The sequence below is a fragment of the Typopeltis vanoorti genome, chromosome 8 (genome assembly GCF_054136105.1).
Source record: "Typopeltis vanoorti isolate ZY-2024b chromosome 8, IOZ_Tvanoo_1.0, whole genome shotgun sequence".
In the NCBI taxonomy this organism is placed as follows: domain Eukaryota; kingdom Metazoa; phylum Arthropoda; class Arachnida; order Uropygi; family Thelyphonidae; genus Typopeltis; species Typopeltis vanoorti.
In genome coordinates, this window is record NC_143556.1 from 59,002,489 (window position 1) to 59,023,265 (window position 20,777).

A 20,777-nucleotide genomic window follows, 5' to 3' on the forward strand; every position below is an offset into this window, starting at 1 on the left:
CAATCTGAACCTCAATTTGTGCAATTTTACCATTGCAACGGCCGTGTGGGACGGTGAATGGTCTTGATGAAAGAGCACTTTGTGATCCAATCTTGGCCATTTTATCTTCAATTCTTCTTTTAAACGGTTCAACAATGACGCATAATAGACTCCTGTTATTGTCTTACCCTTTTCCATATAGTCTATCATGATAATTCCTTGGGAATCGCAAAAAGCAGTGGCCATCACCATCGTCACAAAACGGTCTTCGCTTTTTGTGGTGCTCTTTCACCAGGCATTGTCCACTGTTTTAACTGCTGCTTGGACTCAGGTGTGTAGTGGTGGATCCAAGTTTCGTCTACAGTCAAAAATCGACGCAAAAAATTCTGAAAATTGTGATTAAACATGGCAAAACACTGCATTGAAATGTCTTTTTGCACGAATTTTTGATCGACAGTCAACAATTGCGACACCCATCACAGACACAGACAGCTTTTTCATGTGCAATTTTTCGTGCAGGATGATACACCCGTTCAGTTGAGATGCCTACAATCTCAGCAATTTCGCACACTTTCACAACGATACCATGGATTTTGTAAATCATTTCCTATGTAGTGACTTCAGTCGGACATCCAGAGCGAGCTTCATCTTCAATGGACTTACAACCATGTTTAAATTCATTTATCCAAAAATAAATAGTCTTTAATGCTGGTGCAGAGTTCCCCATGAACTGCATCTAACTCGGTTTTGATCTGCTTGGCCATCCACTTCTTCAAATAAAAGTGTTTTATCACTGCACGAAACTAGTTTTTCCTCCATTTTTATGAAAAATGCGAACACAGTCATTTTAAATGTTTGCCAAACGAGAACTACACATCACACATGGCTAAAATTTTGTCAGGGGTCATGAAAAAGATGATACGTGCCAACACTGGTATGAATGAACGAATTGTGTCACCGTCTATTGAAAATTTACCAAACTTTTCAAACAACCCTGATATTTAAGATATGTTGATAAGTTTTAAGATTGCATTATTTGTAGTTAATTCATTATAACTGTTTAGTTATAATGATATCTGTAACAGAAAGGTTGAACTACTGGGAAAGAGTTGAGTAAAAGGAATTCACTCTACATGAAGTTTTTAAAATTTATGTATTTTTTTTATTATTACAATAACATACTACTATTAATGTAATATACATACATATATACTGCTTTTTAACCTTATTCAGTGCTTATTTTGTAAAACAATAAGTGTGGTACACATCCACTGCTAACAGGACAAAAAAGCACCAACCCTTATTAATCCTATAACACTAATGTGATGTAACAAAAAATTACATAAAAATTGGTAAACATCCATCACAATACTAACTATTAAAAAGTTATGTTAGGGAAAAAAAATGATACTTTTGTTTTCAAAATTTTAAATTTTATTATTGCATGAGCACCTCCATGAAGTCCTAAAAGTCACTGTGGGAGACCCAAACTATCAACGCAATATCCATCATACCTCTCCTTGAAACCATTAACAGACAAAGAACTTGCAACTGACTCAGGCAATCTATTCCATTCATTCACCACTCTCCCAACAAGAAATCTAGTCCTCACGCCCTTGCAAATGATACTCTCACCCAACTTCAAGGGATGACATCTTGTTCTGTCCTCTCTAGCTAAGTGTTGAAACATTATCCTTTGCATCAATCCTATAAAGTCCTTTAAGTAAATTAAATGTTTCTATCATATCCTCCCTTTTTTTTTTACCTATAACCAACTTTTGCAATCAACTAACCCTCAATCTATCCTCATAGGAAGCATTCCAGATCACTCACCACCTTGGTCACTCACTTCTAGATCCTCTCTACCACTTCTTCCTCATCCTCAAGAAACTCGGTGACCAGACCTGAGCACATTAATTCAAATGTAGTTGTTACAAGGCTTTATAAAGAGGAGTGATAACTCTGTTACCTTTGCTTGTTAGTGTGTTCTTCAATACTATCAGCTAACCTGGCTACTTTAGCAATATGCCATTTAACTTCAACTCACTATCTACTACTATCCTCGATTTCCTGGTGTACAGTTCCCTCAATGTGGTACATTTTTCCCCACATTAAATTGACATCCATTATTACCCATACTCAGCCTATTGGAATCATCCTGCAAACTCTCCACATTACTGAAATGCATCATTGGCAAACAACTGAATATTTCCCCTTGTGTTATTTCCTATATCATTTGTGTACAAACCAAACAGTAGTGGTTCCAGAACAGAGCCCTGCATCACACCACTAGTCACATGCCTCCTACGGGATTCTGCTCCTTCATATACTACTTTTTGATACCTGTCCATCAGCCACCCTTTTATCCATACCACCAGTTTCCTATCCTTATCCATTTGTTGCAGTTTGTGTAAAAGAGTTCCATGTGGTATCCTGTCTAATGCCTTTACAAAATCCAGCAGTATCACAGTGTAGTCATTTCCTTTATCCAACTCAGCTGTCACTATTATAAAAAAAGTTAATACATTACTAAGGTATGATGACCCTTCACAATAGGGACCCTGCCCCTCTAAGTATCATGTACGAGGGATGCCCAGAAAGTAAGTTCTGATAGGCTGTCAGAGAAACAAAAAATACTTACAAAAAACCTTTATTGGAAATTAAAGTAGACATCTTTCACTGCTTTTCTACATAATTTCTGCTATTGTTCAGTTACTTATCATAATGGGGCACCAAGAGTTGTATACCTTCGTATACAACTCTTGGTGTCCCGTTATGCCGCAAACCACATATTGACTGCTTCTTTGACCTCGTCTTGAAACCGCCAGCCACCAAGGAAAGATTTCAGATGTTTGAATAGGTGAAAGTCGCTTGCCGCGATATGGGGGATGATGGAATTGTTCCCAGCCAAAGGTGGTGAGAAGTTGTGTTACGTCGGCTATGTGTGTGGGTGGGCGTTATCATGAATCAAAACAAAGCTCCTGGTAAGCATGCCGATGAATTTCAGCTGCTTTAACATTCCTCACATTCAAGAAACGGACAACTGACGTAATGTCACATGCAGCAGGCGATTCGATTTTCCTAGACATTATAAACACACACCAAGAAGTATTGGCACTGCAAGAATGTCTGAAAATGGCATCAGCACCTTGCTAACGAATCAAACTCAGCATGCATGTACACCATTGCGATCGCAGCGCTCTAGTGAAAATATTTAAAAAACGGAATTTACTTTCTGGACGTCCCTCGTACTTATCCACCCATTCCTGAATTCTCTTTCTGACCAACATTTCCAGTACTTTTACCACAGCTCCTGAGATACTAATTGGTCTATAATTTGCAGCCACAGACTTAGATGCTCCTTTATGCAAAGGAATTATTTTGCCCTCCTTCCAATCTCTTGAGACTTAAAGAGCCTTGTCAAAGGCATCACCAGTTTCCGGAATGTTCTCTTAAAGCACGAGCCAATATCCCATCTAATCCCACACTGTATTTGCATTCAGATTCTGCAATATTCTAAGTACCTCCAATTCATCAACCTCTGTTCTCACATCAGTTTCTGTCACCTGTGCCATAACAATATCTTCACTTGGATGATATTACCCTTGCAAAATGGTCACTTAGCAACTCAACAATTCCATCTGCTTCTGTTACCTCTATTGTCTGCACTCATTAAAATTATACTTCCATAGTCATGCTTCCTCCTACTTGTCACATAATAATAAAGCTCTTTGGGATTTTCTCTCACCTGTTCAAATTTCTTCTCATAATCTGATTTTGCCTTTTTTACCATGCTGGTCACATTTCTTGCTTGATCCATGAGAGTTAATTGGTCACCTTTCTCCTTAATATCTTAAATGATCATACCACTTGGGATTAGCTGTGCCCAAAATATTCTTACATGCTAACAATAAAGTTTCTTCCTAATATGTTCATTTTTAATATGATTCTGCCATCAATGCCATCTGTTCACTTTCCTAATTTTCATCATAACTCTTATCTGACTGTCTCTAGTTTTTCATTTGATCAACTGTTTTATTAATTTAGTATTTTTTTATTAAAGTATATGTTTTAAAATAATAATCACTATATATTTTTTACACATTCTTCTTGTATGTATGTATACAGCTACCTAATTATTACTAATTTCTCTCCATTTCCATACAAATTTATTCAGTTGACTCCTTACCATGCCATGCTTTGTTTATTCTGTTTGCTTATTCTTAAACTCCATGCCAGCTTTGCTTATTTTGTTCTCTATTCAATTTGCCATCTTCTCTAAAAATTGTGCTTCAGTAGTCCAAATGTTTCACTTGTTCTGGAGGTTTTCCATTAATATTTTATTATGTGACACCTCCAGGGAGTCCAAGGACTCATCAAGGGAGGGCACCTACTCTACAACTGTCTCCAACATTCAATCCACCAACTACAATGAACCGCAAATACACCAACGCCATCTACCACCCATCACCGCCACTAGTATTATCACAGACAATCACAAACATCCATGCCCACAGCAGGATTCGAACCTGCAGCCTTGTGGCTAGAGAGCAGATATGCAAACCATTCAGCCAACCAGGCCAGTATATAATACAAATTAATACATTTTCAATGTACCTCGTTTTGTCTTTTTATTGAATGCTTAATTTGTTAAAGCAGTCATTCCGTTTAATTAAGGAATCCTGCATACTCATGCTTGATTTATTTAAGAGTAAAATATCATGCATTTAAAGTGAGATTAACATCTCCAATTTTAATACCAGATTCAGTGCCACTTTCCTTCATAATGTGACCCATATAAATTGAATAAAAGAGGAGATAGTGTACACCCTGGTGCACAGCTGTCTATTGGTATCCTTTCAAAAAATGTTTTTCTAGGAACCTTGCCATATGCATTTTTCCAGATCTACAAAACTTAAATACATATCCTTATTATTATTATTAAGAGACCTCCAGGGAGTCACGGAGTAATTGAGGGAGGCCATATACTATACACACACCAGTTATCATACTAGTTCTTGAATTCATTCACACTGCTTGTACACACAACATCCAATGACAATCCATTACAATCATGCATCACTCTATGAGAGAAAAATCTAGAACTCACCCCCCTCTTCTTAGTGGCATTAATTCTCAGCTTCCAAGGATGCCCTCTTGTGCTTTCTGCATCCTCCATAAATTGAAAAATCCCATTAACTGAAATCCTGTATGACCCTTTCACAAGTTTGTAAGTCTCAATCATATCACCTCTCTTTCTTCTCCTGTTTGCTAGTGTCTACAATCAATAAATTCTCAATTTGTTCTTCATAATCAGTATTCCACAATCCTGATATCATTTTAACACTCTCCTTTGCATTCTCTCCACTGTATCAGAATCACAGTGGAAACCAGGAGACCAAACCTGCATACAGTGGTCCAAGTGAAGTATTATCAAGGCATTGCAAAGAGGCAAAATGACATCCTTATCTTTACATGTCAAAATTCATTTCAGCATTGCAATTATCTTTTGAGCTGTATTTGAAATCTTTACTACATGGCCCCTGAACTTCAACTTCCTATCTACTAACACTCCAAGATCCCTAGCCTTATCAGTTTCTTCTAGTATAATCCCATCAATATAATACAACATTGGACATCTAACCATACGTCCATTTTCCCCATGCCCACAATTCCAGCACACTGAAATCATTCTGAAAGTACTGCATATCAGCCACATTCCAGATTAACTTAACAATCATCAGCAAATAGGTGTATGCTGTCTGTCAAATCCTTTCCAATGTCATTAATGTACAGATTGAATAACAGTGGACCAAGGACTGATCCTTGTGGTACATTGGCTACCTTAAATCTTGCACTCACGTCCCCCGTATACCACTTTTTGATACCTGTCAGACATTCATATTCATCCTCTTATCCACACTAATATTTTATAATTCAAACCTATATTCTCCAATTTATGCAAGTCTTCCATGCTGTGTTCTATCAAAAGCCTTAGCAAAATCCCAAAGTATCATGGTGCATCCATTCCCCTTAACTCAGTGGTAACATTATTACAGAATGTGAGCAAGTTGCTAAAACATGACCTTCCCTTAGTAAACCCATGCTGTTCATTGCAAAGTAGAGATTCACTGTCAATCCAATTCTGAATGCAAGTCCTAACCAACTTTTCCCAAATCTTTACCACCAATCCTGAAATACTGATCAGTAGATAGTTGGACACATTGGTTTTTGCATCACCCTTGTGCAATGGGATTACCATACATTCATAGCACTACTGCAGAATCTTACCTTTTTGGAGACTCGAATTATATAGCCTGGTTAAAGGAATAACCAGTTCAGCTGAACATTCTTTTAGCACCCATGCTGATATCCCATCAGTTCCTATTGTTGAATTCATATTTAATTTGTGCAACAGCTCTAATACTCTTCCTCATACACCTGAATTTCTTCATCAAGTGAAAAGGTAGCAGTAAGCTCAATGTTGCATACCACATTGATAATTTTTAACAAAATGGGCACTCATTAGTTGAACAACCTCTTCTGCATCTGTCACCCTTCACACCATCTGCATTCAGTAGAGTTCATCATCATGCTTTTCAAAGATTTAGGCTTAGAGTGGCCTGTTCCAGCCTTAGAAGTCATCGTTGAATCGCTTTAGACGATGTCCTGGTTTTCTTTTTCCTAACAGTTTGTAATTTAAGGCTTGTTTTGGTAATCTTTCAACGTGTTCCATCCATTTATGTTTAGATTTTTTAATTTTTTCTATTACTGATTCCTGGTTTAATTCTTTCATAATTTCTTTTGTGATCGAATAGAGTATACTTTGCAGTTTTTCTCATCAACTTCATTTCAGCTATTATCAATCTTTGTCTTTTTGGTTTTATTGTCCAGTAGCTTCAGCAGAGTTATTCTTTCATATTCATTCTTTAGTGTTATCTTAAACTTTCAGAGTCAGTTTGAGCCTCTGTAGCTCATTGGGTATGGACGAAGCCCTTTGGTCGGAAAGACTTGCGTTTGATTCCCATGAATGACGTGGAAACCTTTATCTGGTCTCTTTCAATGAAAGGTAAGTTAGCTGGTCTCATATGGAGGTAGGGGGATTTTTCACCCAGAAACTCAGGTTTTTCCATCACCCAAAACAGGCAAACAGGCCCTGTGAACACAAACAGATTACAGTCAGAAATACTTAAGACCCAGCCATAGGCATGATTTGTACTTCCCTGTAAAAAGGGCTTCAAGGCTGTGTATCATACGCTAAATAAAATAAGAACCAGTTTCATTTCATACTCAGACTTAGCTTTCTGTACAACACCTGTGACTCTTCTGGCCTACTGAATATAATTTTCACAAAGGACATCCTCCTTATACACATAATATTCCTTCTACATCATCCTTTTCTTTCTGATAAGATTATACATCCATCTGACTCCTACCTTATTCATTCTTTGAACTCTCGGGACGTACTGTCGATATTCTTCCCCATCCAGATACGATATCATTGCGCTGAACTCAGTATACTCCTCAGTTGGTCATAATTTCCTGATTTGTATTTCAGCATGTAACCTTTTCTGAATAGAACATTCAGGTCCTTAGCAACCTCCCAGGTGAGTACCACACATGATCCCTGTCACCAACCAGAGGCAGAATAGTTATGTCTTTAACTGAAACACCCTCTGAAAGCCTTATCACTTGAAATTGTTCTACTACCTTTATGTAATGGAACAATTTTATCTTCCTTCCACTTCCTTGGAACCTGTGCTGTTTTTGAAATTTTTATGTTCAGTATTCTAGGATTAATCAAGAGTTTGCTTTGGTTTCAGTGTCATTATTTTCAATTATTCTCCATTGAGTTCTATTAATAGTTGAAAATACCCATTCCTAATCTCTTAAACAACGAACTCAGGAATTTATCCTATCCCATAAAGCAATATTACTGGTAAAAGCAAAGCCATAAATTGTCTTTTTTGCAAGTACAAACAGTTGTATTAAGAGTGCTACTAGTTATAGTGATATCTAAAAAGATGTCAGTACAACTTCCAAGCTTGTCTGTTGCTATCTGTAAAAACATTTCCAAAGCATTAGACATTTTTGAAGGATACGAATTTAAATATTTTTTTAACCAAAAACCTTAAGTCTTAGTTTTGAGCAAATGTGTCCTAGCTAGTAAGATTTTTAATGAGGTGTTAACTAATTAAAATGTGTTTCTAATGCCTCTTGGAGATATCATCTGAATTACTTCATTCTTATTTGATGCATCAGATCAACTGTAATTAACTTCTGACAAATATAACATTAAATGAAATAATGAAAAGGTAAAGAGAAGCAGAATGGAAATCAAGATGCTTGGAAGTTTAGTTCAGTTAAGTTAGCAAATTTCACTAACCATTTTTGATTCTTTTTTTCCAATGTTTCCAACAATGCAGTACATCAGCAGCAAAAATAGATAATGCGAAGCGATATAAAAACTTGAGTCTTGTAGTGGGAAGATCATGACATCTATGACTAGCTGTTGAACCTGAAAGATTCTAAAACCAGTCCATAAATTATTTGCATATGTAAGTTAACCAACAGGTGACATATGTATGAAGTAAGTGAAACAATATGTTAGGGTCACAATGTTCAGATTGGCTACTCAATGAGATTGATATGAATACCACATCCCCAAATCCATGAAACAAATGCTTTACAGAGTTGTATATTATATGCACTTCACTAAATATAAATATATAATATATTCTCCTGCTTTAAAACACCAAAAAATATGCTTCGAATTGCATAATATTGCTTATTACAGTTGAAAGATGCAGTAATAAGATGAAAGTAATTTATGCTGAATAGTCTAATATTATATGTAAAATGAATGACACAAATACCATGTCATGAAATGGGGATACTTCAGTAGAGGTGTATTCTATATGTGAGTGTGTACACTGATTCTTCATGGACTCAATGCACACTACCATTAAACTATTCTTGCGGAACTAATCATACCAAGGCCAACATAAAAAAATTCAAAAGGATTCAAAAGAATTTAAAATTTTTCATATATAAAATAATGTAAATCTTTTTTACATTTTATTTCTGCAAATAGTTTTGCTTTGGTAATACTAAAAATGAATAAACAATTGAATCAACTAAAAAATCCCCATCAAAAAGACAGACAAAAACCTTTTCTAATAAGTGCAAATGTACACATTCTGATTCAAGTGATTAAACTTTATATTCAATTTAATCACACTTCACTCAAATAATTCACACACTAGTGTTCAACAGAAATGTTAAATGTATTTCTTAACATTGGACTTATTCATGGTACTGGTGTACTATAGGTATGCAACATTTTGTGAGGAGGACTATTTTATATTTATATATGTGTGTGTGTGTATTTGTGGGTAGAACTGTAATGCATAATTTGGATACTACACCAATGCTTACTCCATTCATATGGAAAGGATAAAGCATGCAACTGAATGGCTCATCTTTGTAATAATAATTTCATCTTCTTTTCAATAATAAACAGTGAAAAATGTATATTATTCAACAAGGAACTAAAAAAAATTCTATAAATATAGAATATACAGAACTTTTTGTGATATTTGTTATGAATACACTAAATATAACATCAAATCTTTACACTACTTATCAGGAAAATTCTGAATTAGATATAAGTTGGTCGATTGGTAGAGCCTCTGCTACTAATGGCTCACGTAAAAAGTTAAGTAAGTTTGAGTGCGGTTAGTAGTTGGAAGGGGTTCAATCGTTCGATGCTGTTGGCACACTCTCCCTCGATGAGTTTTTGGACTCCCTGGAGGTGTCACATAATAATAATAAAAAAAAAAAAATATATATATATTATCAACAAACACACGCACACACCAGGAAGAATAAACTGCATTTAGCAATTAAAGAATGCAAAAATCGTCTTAACCTTTTTTTTAATAAGATAATGAAATCAGGCAGGCTAAACTGCTAACCTCTTAAAAAAAGCATACTATTTCTAATGTGCTTATAAATATTTAAGGTATGTCAAGTTTCAGAGAATTCGAATTTAAATAGCTTAAATTATTTCTGCAAGTTATTCATTTAACACCCCAAATCGGCCATGCCTATAGACATTCAGCAAACTCTGGATACGATTCTTAACACCCGTTGAATAACATGGATAAGAAGTGTAATTTGGTCTCACTATTTCATCCATGGCAGGTAGAGGTTAAACCTGAAATACTGATTCATATAAACAGGTTTTATCTGATGCATTTTTCCATATAACATCCATTTGCCAGGATTGGGTTTGGTTGTTTAGAATAATTACCTATTTATTGTACTGATCTAAGACTAGACTAGCTAATTAAGGCTCAGATGAAAAGGTCTAGAAAAAGTCAAAGGCATCTTGAAAGAACTTAAACTTAAGTATTTTCAATCAAGAACATTTGCCATTTGGTTATATCACTACATCTGATCCAGTATATATTAACCTCAAATTAAAAGTGGTCATTCTATTATTGTCTCATGCAATTTTGCCATTCATATTTTACAGACCATAGCACATAAATGAAAAATAAAAGGTGCAAAAAATGCTACTACACACATCTGAGAGATTAGGAGTGCTCATCTTTAAAGTTAGAACAGACCAAAGTGCATTTAACAGGGCTAAAGAAATAATTTAGTATTTCCAATAATATCATTTAATATCATTATAAATCTGATAACGAATTTCCAAAAGAATGAGGATATGACATCCGAAAATCTAACTGGAAAACCTTATCTGTAAATAAGATTTCCGGTACTCTGAGTTAGGATATATATAAGATACGCTTTTTCAGTTCGATTTCCGGGACATCACATCCATATTTCAGAAAATAATTTTCAGTGATTTCTAAAAACTTACTGTGACTACCGAACAACTAAGAAATATATTTAGTAACTCAACATGTTGAACGCAATACACCCACATACACGATAAAAATTTAAATTGGATTTAAATTTCATGCTATATATAAATTTAAAAAAAAGCACAGTATTTTGATGAAAACTACATAAATAAGCTAAAATCTATCGCCAGAAATGCAGTCATCGATACGACTGAAAACAAACAAATCTTTCAAACTGAAATTGACGAACATCGAAAATTTCACATATAAAGGGACTAATAACTGACATATTGATTTAGATGCATGGAAGTATCTCATACTTTTTCCACATTCATTATTTCACATACATCACTGTCAAGTTTAATGCAATTTTACGTTCCATTATTAATCAAAAGCATCACATAACAAAACAACAAAGAAGGGAAAAAAATAGGTGTAAAGACGAAGGAACTTCCTACACAGCGAGGGATGGTGTAAAAAGTAAATAAATAAATAAAATAAAGAATAATTAGCTCGCAGACGAGTTGCCTAAACCTGAGTTAGCACTAGACGGGAACATCGCTTAATACATGTTGTCATGAAATCGGTGTTTATGGATGTTTATATATATATATATATACACACACACACACACATATATATATAACGACCGTATGGAATTATAACTTCAGCTATTAATATAATTATAAATAATCGTTCCTGAAGCTACTATTTTCAAGTTCCACCCTGCCAAAAATGGAGGAACTTAACCGATGAGTAAACAATGAAAAGTAATACTTTTACAATTCTAGTAACAAATTTCAACACCTACCCAACTTCCACAGTTAGATGCATGATACCAGTGAAGCAATTTAGGAAATATTTAAGCAATAATTAAAGAAATATCTCCTCAAGAATCAAAGACCTTATACAAACGTTACGGTCATACAACCGACAATATATAGATGGCGCTCAAAACATAAACGTATCATAAACGTTTATCGCAGAAATCTTTCGTGAACAAGTAGATATTTTTTAGTAAAATATAGCAAATATGCAGAAATCCATAAAACATTAAACTATATGTCTATTGGAATATAATATCATTTTTATTTTTATGAATAGCTTTATTTTTTTCTATTCTAGTTTAAGTCATCTTGATGTAAGTAAGGATATTGGACTGAATGGAATTTCACCACGTATCATGAAAGAGAGCCTCTGTAGTTCAGTCGGTACCAACCAGTGATGGCGAACCTATGACACGCGTGTGAGCACTGACACACTTGAGGGTTTCAGGTGACACACCTTGGATGTTGAAAAATATTGGTATTCTGATGAAAAAACTGCGATAAATCGTGAAAGATTGCTCTCAGTTAAGGCGAAGGTAGGTTTGTTCATTGAAAGAACTTTCTACCAGTACTCAGCAACAGAAAAGTCATTAAATGTAATGTAAGTTTGTAATTTCAGTTATTAAATTAACTGTATAATATGAATTCATAGATTTTATATCAATGTCCTATTAAATAAATAGCTTAATATGATATGTATAAGTCACCATCTATGATTATGTAGTTACATTTATAATGCATATATGCAAGTGGCATATCAACAACGTCAATATTTAAAAAAAAAATTGACACACCTGGGTAAAAAGGTTTGCCATCACTGGTATAGACGAAGCTCTTTGCTCAGAAAAACCTGCCTTCGATTCCATTCTGTGACGTGAGCAACCTTTATCTGTTCTCGCTCGACGAAAGGTGAGTTAGCCGGTATCATAACGGAGGTAAGGGGTTTTTTTCATCCGGAAATTCGGGTTTTTCGTAACCCAGAACAAGCAAACCAGCCCGGTGAACACACACACAGCTACAGTCATAAATACATATGACAAGGAAGACAACGGGAAACCACCTTGCATCATATCTCCCTATTAATTAGTTGCAATCCTCTCAAAAAGAGGAGACCACAGGATTAAGTCATGAAAAAATCACTAAGGAACTCACCCTTCCGTTGACTCGGTTGTTTAACGAGACGCTAGTGTCCTCAACAATCTCTAATGAGTGGAAAGTGGGCAAGATTGTTCCATTACATAAAAACTGAAGCAAAACAGATGTTTCAAATTACAGACCAGTGTGCATTTCTGGAGTGGTTGTTATAGTCATGAAGAGACTGGTCAGGAATAGGATACAGAACTGGTTGGAAAAGGAAAGAATTCTCTATAGAGGTCAACATGGATTTGTTAAAGGGAGGTCTTGTTTTACAAATTTTCTTACATTTTATAATAAGGTGACTACAGTTCTGGATTGTAGTTATTCATACACAGATACTATTGGATTTTACAAAGACATTTTACAGACTACGACATAATAAACTGGTGTATAAGTTTTGGCAAATGGGATTGGAAAATCAGTTGGTGGATTGGATAACAAACTGGATGTCTAATCGACAGTAGCGCACTCAGGATTTAATTTTGGAGGGGACCAAGCACTCAAGATTTAATCTTGGGAGGAGGAGGTATATTAATATAGGCCACCCCAATATTAATATTAAATGAAATATTAATATTGGGGTGGCCGAGTTGAGTAGACGATTTGAGAATGCACACTACATTGCATACGACCTATGACTGAGCATCTGCAGCGATTGCCAGTACATGATACCCGTGATCTCCTCTAGCCAGATTCAGGCAAAAGAAGTAGCTCTCGGTCCACAAGAGCACTACTTCGTTCGCCATGCGTTCACAGTGGCCGGGATTCCCGAGAGCTATAGGTAATTCCCATCTTATGTGGCCGCTAATTCATAAGTAATATAGAAATAGAAGACACAACATAAATAAAAAAATGTATTTTAATTAAGAAAAGATTTTTGGAAAATTTTCTAGTGTTTTTTTTTTCTTTTTCTTTGGGTACCCTTGTCCCCCTCCCTGGGTGCGCCACTGCTAATCGATATCAAACGGTTGTGTGCAGAAGTGCCACGTGTTTCATGAGGAGAGTTACCAGTACCACAGGGTTCTGTTCTAGGACCACTGCTGTTTAATTTGTTTGTTAATGATATTGCAAGTGTCTACAAGCTGATATTCAGCTGTTTGCAGATGATGCTAAGTTGGGAAAAGTTATTAGGAATGATGCAAGTGTACTAGTGCTTTAGAGTGATTTGAATAAGGTGTAGATTTGGGATAAGAAGTGGAGGATGTCACTTTAATATAAGGATATTAAAATATAATAGAGCGAATATAAGGTTTCACACTTTGATCTCAAAAAAGTAACGATGTGTATCATATTGGAGACGTTGCACTAGAGGAGGTGGAGGAAGTGAAAGAACTTGGGATATTGGTGGATATAGAATTGAAGTTCAAGGGACAGATTGTAAAAGTGATAAAAACAGCACAAAGAAATGCCAGTATAGTAAGAAGAACGCTGACAAGTAGAGATAAGGATGTGGTCATTTTGCTGAGCAAGGCTTTGATTAGACCACATCATCTGCATTCCTAGTGAGAAGCAAAACCTGGTAAACATTCAGAGGCGAAAAACAATAGCAATATCGGAATTCTAGAATACGCGATTCATAATATATGAAGAGAATGTAAATTACAGAATGCCAATAGGAGGGAGAGGGGCGATATCATTGAGACATAAATTGTTAAGAAGGTGCTCCTCAAATAAATACACAGGATATTTTTCAAGGGTTGAAGGAGGGAAGGGGATAAAGACAAGTGGTCATCCTTGAAAGTTGTATAAAGGTGGAGTGCATAAGAGAGTGTGGCATGGAGAGTGATTGGTGAGTGGGATCTATTGCTAAATGAGATTGTGAGTGCACAAACGTTTTACCAATGTAAGATGAGGTATGATAACCATTATTTCTGTTAGAATGTATCTTACTATTGCCTCCCTTGATGAGTCTTGACTCCAGGATGGATTTGTATAATAATAATAAAATCATAATAAGCATTCGAGTCATATAATTATAAACGTTATTTTTTTAAAATGTCCAATAGCTGTAAGATCGTAATCCATCGAGCCTATGTAGACCAGCAGAAGCTGAGTTTTCACTCCATGGCGCTTGAACTGCCCGGAGAAAGACCTATATTTAACAGCAAGTAAATTCAACTCAAGTCGCCGAGAAGAGTAGCATTTTATAACCATTTTTTCCCTCTAGTTCCCGAGTTAATCGATCTCAGGCAAGGACAAGCGGGTCTTTTTGACAAATTTCAGCTGTATAATTCTTACTATGGCTACTTCTGGAACAAAAGGAGTCATCATTTTAACGTTCCCTTGACCATTATCATACTTTATCCACTTTACAAGTATGAACAGGGAAAACTTTTACAATGACATAACAACAATAACAGTTGCTGATAAAGTCTATTAAATGAATTAATTGCAATTGCTGTTTTTGTGTGCAAATTATCATATATCGGTTCGAATTAGTTTCATATTCAAAAAAGGACTTTGCATAGGTATTGCCATAACTGCTTTTTGGTCTTTCTCTTCGACCACAGAAATTTACTGGTCTATAAAGAGCAAGACTACTAAATGCAACTAAATGTATTATTAGTATTATTTTATTCATATTATTAATACACAGTCTCAAGATTTCTTTCAAACAATCATTTGACTGGTCATACAGAGCAATTCAGATGCTCCCAAAGAATCTAAAATATTCTCTCAGGTAACGTCGTAAAATATGGACTGTTCCGAGTAATGCCGTTTTTTAGATCATATGGGGTCATTTCGTTGGTGTTTAATTTTTGTATATAGTTGCATAGATTTTTTTGAAATTGCTCCAAGCGCAAAGAAAACTATTGGTATGATTTTGATGTGTTTAAGCCACAGCCACCCAACTTCGTTTGTCAGATCTCGATGTTTAGTATTTTTTGTTTTTCAGTTATTTGGTGTTGCTGTTGGTAGGCCTGTGTAGCTCAGTGGAAGTGGCGCTTACGACCTCTGCGCTTGGCCGCTCGAAGTTAGACCTAGGTTCTAGAGTAGTCGCTGACTAGAGGAACTTTTTCTATGGCTATCTTCGACCTGTTCCCGAGTTAGTCGATCTCTGGCACGGGCAAGCGGGTTTCTCCTCCTCGAAACCCAGGTTTTTCTTCCCATAAACTCAAGAAAATCGACCGTAGTACCCACATTATTTCAGACAATGACATATCTTGTTAGGGTTAGATACCAAGAGATGGCAGCACTTGTTTGCCAGCCTCTTCATCAGTGGCTGCTATAATTAGTGACAGACATAGGCCAGCTCTCTCTGATTGGCTACCGATGGAGATTGAACTGCCCACCAGTCTCCAAAATCTAGATAGGGCATAAAAGGCCTCTCCTACTCCTTATTAGGGAATAAAAGGCGTTAGCTGATTTATTTTTTATTTTAATAGTTGTTGATGTTGATATTACTGGCTACAGTGATGTCAATAATCCAAACCCCTCGATGTTCGATACTTTTGATGTCAGATCTACTGTGTTCCAAATGTCGATCAGTTTGCATTCTAATGTCCCGGAGAATTTTTGCTGTTTCGTTTTCCAATACTGTCTCTATTTTATGCTGCCCTGGTTATCAGAAGTAGAAAGCCATATTTTTTGCATACATGCCAATGAATTATTATTTTGGCGTCCGCGCAGTTAGCCTAGTGGCATGCTCTTAGCAAACATATGCCTGGGGAAGGAGTGTCCTAGGTTCGATTCTCGTCGACGACGTGAGGAGCTTAAGGATCTTCCTCAGCCATAGCCAAGTTAGCCAGTCTTGGGCGTGGACAACAGGGTTTCTCCCCCTCCCCCAGTTTATCTGGGATTTTTCATCCCGCAAGCAGGCAAACCCGGCCCTGTGAACACACAGATACAGGCAGGAATGCTTAAAACAATCCCTCCAGCCATAGGTCTGAATTGTCAGCTATTCCAGTCCTGAGCGTAGATATAAATAGGGGGGATTGAGGTGGTACCATACCACCACGTAAAAGGGGGCTCACGGCGGTTGAATCACCATTCGAAATGAATGAATTATTTTGGCTACTTGATCATGACTATATTTATAATCAATTTGAGCTATCTTGCTACAGGCATTGATTAGATGTGCTAGAGTCTCATGTTTCTGATCGCATAATTTGCATTTGCTGTCATTATTGGTATTCAAAATTTTGGATTTGATTGCATTAATTTGCAATGCCTGTTTTTGAGGTGCTTAAATAAATCCTCCTCCTCCTCCTTCTTCTTATTCTTATTTTTATTATTATTATTATATGGGAATTTTCATGGAGTCAGAGACATCGCGGGAGACATGCTTAAATAAATCCTCCTCCTCCTCCTTCTTCTTCTTATTCTTATTTTTATTATTATTATTATATGGGAATTTTCATGGAGTCAGAGACATCGCGGGAGAACCTTTACTCACGCACTAGCCATTATTAATATAATACCTATGATACCTCACTTTAAACTCATTCACATACAAAGCACTCGCAACCACCTCTGGTAACCCATTCCATCCACTGATCATCCTGCACTGATTCCACTAAATCCCTTTAATAACTTACATACTTTTATCATATCTCCTCTTTTACACCTATCAGCAAGTTTTTAGAGCCTACAGTCTGTTCTCATAAGGAACATTCCACAGACCTGCCACAGTATTCATCACTTGCCTATGGATCCTCTCCACCACTTCTTTAATACTAAGGAATCCAGATGACCAAATCTGTGTGCAGGAGTCTAGATCAGTGTTTCTCAAACTTTTTTCGACTATGGAACACTTCACAAATCCTGAAATTTTCACGGAACACCTTGGTTATTTAGTAATGTATAAATTAATAATTAATTGGTAATTTAGCTGATTTTTTATTATTAATCAATAATTGATACTTATTATTAATTATTATTAATAATTAATTAAACATCAATTAAACCATCATTAAATTAATTTGTACTGACAAATTAATTTAAAAATGACAAATTCCTGAACTTCTCGCAGAACACCTATTCGCCTTTCGCGGAACACCAGTTAAGAACCACTGGTCTAGATAATGGGGAAATTGTTCCCCTATAAAGGGGAACGATTATCTCACTATACCTGCGTATATGAGTCATAGTGTTCTTCAATTTGGCCATCTGTTCAATATGTTCTCTAACTCTACTCTGGCCTCATCAACTTCCTGCAATTCAGTTCCAGTAGAGTAGAAGGCATGCGCTGTCCTCCTTCTCCTCCTCCAAAAGTTCATCACCTTACACTTTGCCGAGTTAAACTGCTAGCCATTTACCTTTCCCATGCTGCCAGTTTATTTAAGTAACCTTGCAGGAGCCCTACATCAATTTCATTGACTATGGGGCTTCAATGATTATTGCGTTTACCTCTGACGACAGATGTGGATGGAATAAAAGAGGAAGAGGAAAAGCAGGTTCGGTGTGTTTGCAGTTGCGCAATAAAGGAATGGCGGGGAGCAGATGCTCTTGTATTAACAGGTTCAACTGAAAGTGATGGAATGATGGTTGCCAATTCACTGGAGCAGTAACCACGGAAGTACCTGTAGAATACATACAGTGCTGAAACACTGCATCTATTAGATAGAGGTTGAAGAGAATCTGTAAGAGAGGGGGGGGGGTTCATCAATGAGCCTGACTGCTCGCCTCTGAATCGCATCAAGGGTTTAAGTGAAGCTTTTCGTCCATCAGCAGCCCTCTACTCCAAATCACCAGATTCATATCCATCCCTATTGTGTTCAATTTATTCAATAGTGTTTTATGTGGAACCTTATCAAATGCTTTTGCAGTCTAGTAATATCACTGAGTAGCCAGTTCACTTCCAAATCCATTGTCACATGATAATAAAAAAGGATGTAAATTATTAAGGCAAGACCTACCCTTCATTCACTCAGTTCTTAATTCTGTCTTTCAAGAGTTTCTCCAATACCTTAACCATCATTCCTGAGATGGTGATTTACCTATAATTTGCAACTTCTGTCTTGGGGTCGCCTTTATGTAATGGGGCTATTTTTCCCTCTTTTTACTTCAGTGGTACCTTCTGACTACTGACAATTAAATTAAATAGGAGAGGTGATCATTCCCTTGAACATTCTCGTAATACACTGCCCGATATGCCATCTAATCCCATGGCTGTGTTCGTATTGAGATTGTGCAATATTTTAAGCAGCTCCATTTCATCAACCTGTATTCTTCTATAAGTAAATGTCACATCTGGAATTGCAATATCACCACCTAGATGGCATACCCCTGCAAACTGCTCACACAGTAATTGGACTATTAATTTTGCTCTGTTATCTCCCCACCATTAGCACTTTTTAAAGTCATTCTTCCATAGTTATTCCTCCTTTTATTTTCCACATAGGAAAGAACTCGTTAAGGTTTCTTTAGCTAGCCTTCTCTCACAATTAGCTTTGGCCCTCCTTACCATACTGGTTACCTTTCTTTCCTGTGTTTTACTACTCATGAATATGCTGATTACATTTTTGGTTATAATCACTGTACACTCTTTTCTTTTTGTGCAACTCCTGATTAATGAAGGAATTCATCCATCTAACTGCTTTCGATTTAATATTTTGATTCTGGGTTATACACTCAGATACTGCCTTCTTCAAACAAACAACCCATGACTACCTCCCATGCACCAACATCTCTCCACTCCAAATCATTATGCCATTGCTCTGCTGAAAGCTATCTATCAGCTTGTCATAATCACCTGCTCGTTAGTTCCACATATATCCCTTCTTAGTAGAAAATTCTTTGTCTGGAAATCTCCCAAGTCAAGATTACATGATCAGTTTCTCCAAGTGGAGACAGCATAGCTATATTGCTATGCTGTCTTTGCTTAGTTTTTAGTAATGAAATTATAATACCTGGCAATCTTGAACCTCATGTCTCCTTCATCTCGTTGATTCAGGTAATTATCTCTCAGTAGCTGTATAAATTCCATTTCCTACCATCTCTGTGATCATTCCTCCTCCCAATCTATGTCCCCAAAGTTGAAATCTTCCATAATAATTACTTGATCTTTACTTATCATTCTAATTTGCGTGTGTATGTCATCCACATTTCCCGTATAGCCACTCTGATTATAGCAGAAACTAGTTATATATTTAGTGCTGTGTGTAGTGCTATCTCACACCATATAGCCTCAAATGAACTGACCTCTTATTCCCATTTCACATGACATACTTCTACTCTCTTTGGCTTTAATTCCTCTGCTATCATTAGCAAAAAACCCTTCCCAATCCTTTTCCTTCTGACCTCTCTGAAGTCTCTATATTCCTTGCATTCTACCCATATAACCATATGATCCTTGGTCAACCATGTTTCACTAATGTCTGTAACATTTGACCAAGTGGTGCTAACCAATGCCAAACTCTCCACTACCTTATCTGAAATACTTCTGGCATTAGCAAACATAAACTGCAATACCCCCTTCATCCCACAACCTCTCTTACACCTTGTGCTGCTCAGCTCACTAATGCTAACTTGGAGTGCTAAAATTTAAATAATGTGATCACACACCCACTTACTGACTTCTAGGTTGCCTGAACATGCTTACCTGCATCTGCCCCCCCCCAAACATTCTAGTTTCCCTGACTTTATACTTCCGAACTCTCATTGAACACTCTCTCAAGATTCATGACACCAAATCCATTTAGATGCAAAATATCCACCTAATATTACTCCTTTTGTTTCATCAATCTCACTCCACAAATTTCGCACCATTCCTCCTGCACAATATGGCACTGACTCATTCTCAATCACAGCTCTCTATCTCAGCTCATCTCTATCATACCGTGGCAACAGACTCACAACTTTTATTTCTTCACTCTTCTTTATTGCATGTGCTTGCGATTGTTTTTGTCTTTTCTCATGCAATATTTGTCACCTGCTAATTGTACCATCCAGCATCATTGACATCCTTTATCATAGTTCCAGGAAAACACGATTTCATAATGCTATCCTCAAGGACTCC

At 36.4% G+C, this 20,777-nt stretch overlaps 1 protein-coding gene across 4 annotated transcripts in view; it reads right to left on the reverse strand.

Moving 5' to 3' along the window:
* Positions 1-11,795, reverse strand: part of Prp3 (pre-mRNA processing factor 3) — a 152,023-nt gene extending 140,228 nt beyond the window's left edge. For 2 of the 4 annotated variants that reach the window (XM_090396687.1, XM_090396685.1), the window contains exons 1-2: positions 11,665-11,786; positions 8,366-8,507 (exon numbers count right to left, since the gene is read on the reverse strand). The gene's annotated coding sequence lies outside the window, so the exon portion shown is untranslated. Of the gene's footprint in view, positions 1-8,365; positions 8,508-11,664 lie in introns of all 4 variants that reach the window. The other 2 variants (XR_016548673.1, XM_090396686.1) reach the window with 1 other exon arrangement.
* Between the last annotated feature and the right edge of the window lie 8,982 nt (positions 11,796-20,777).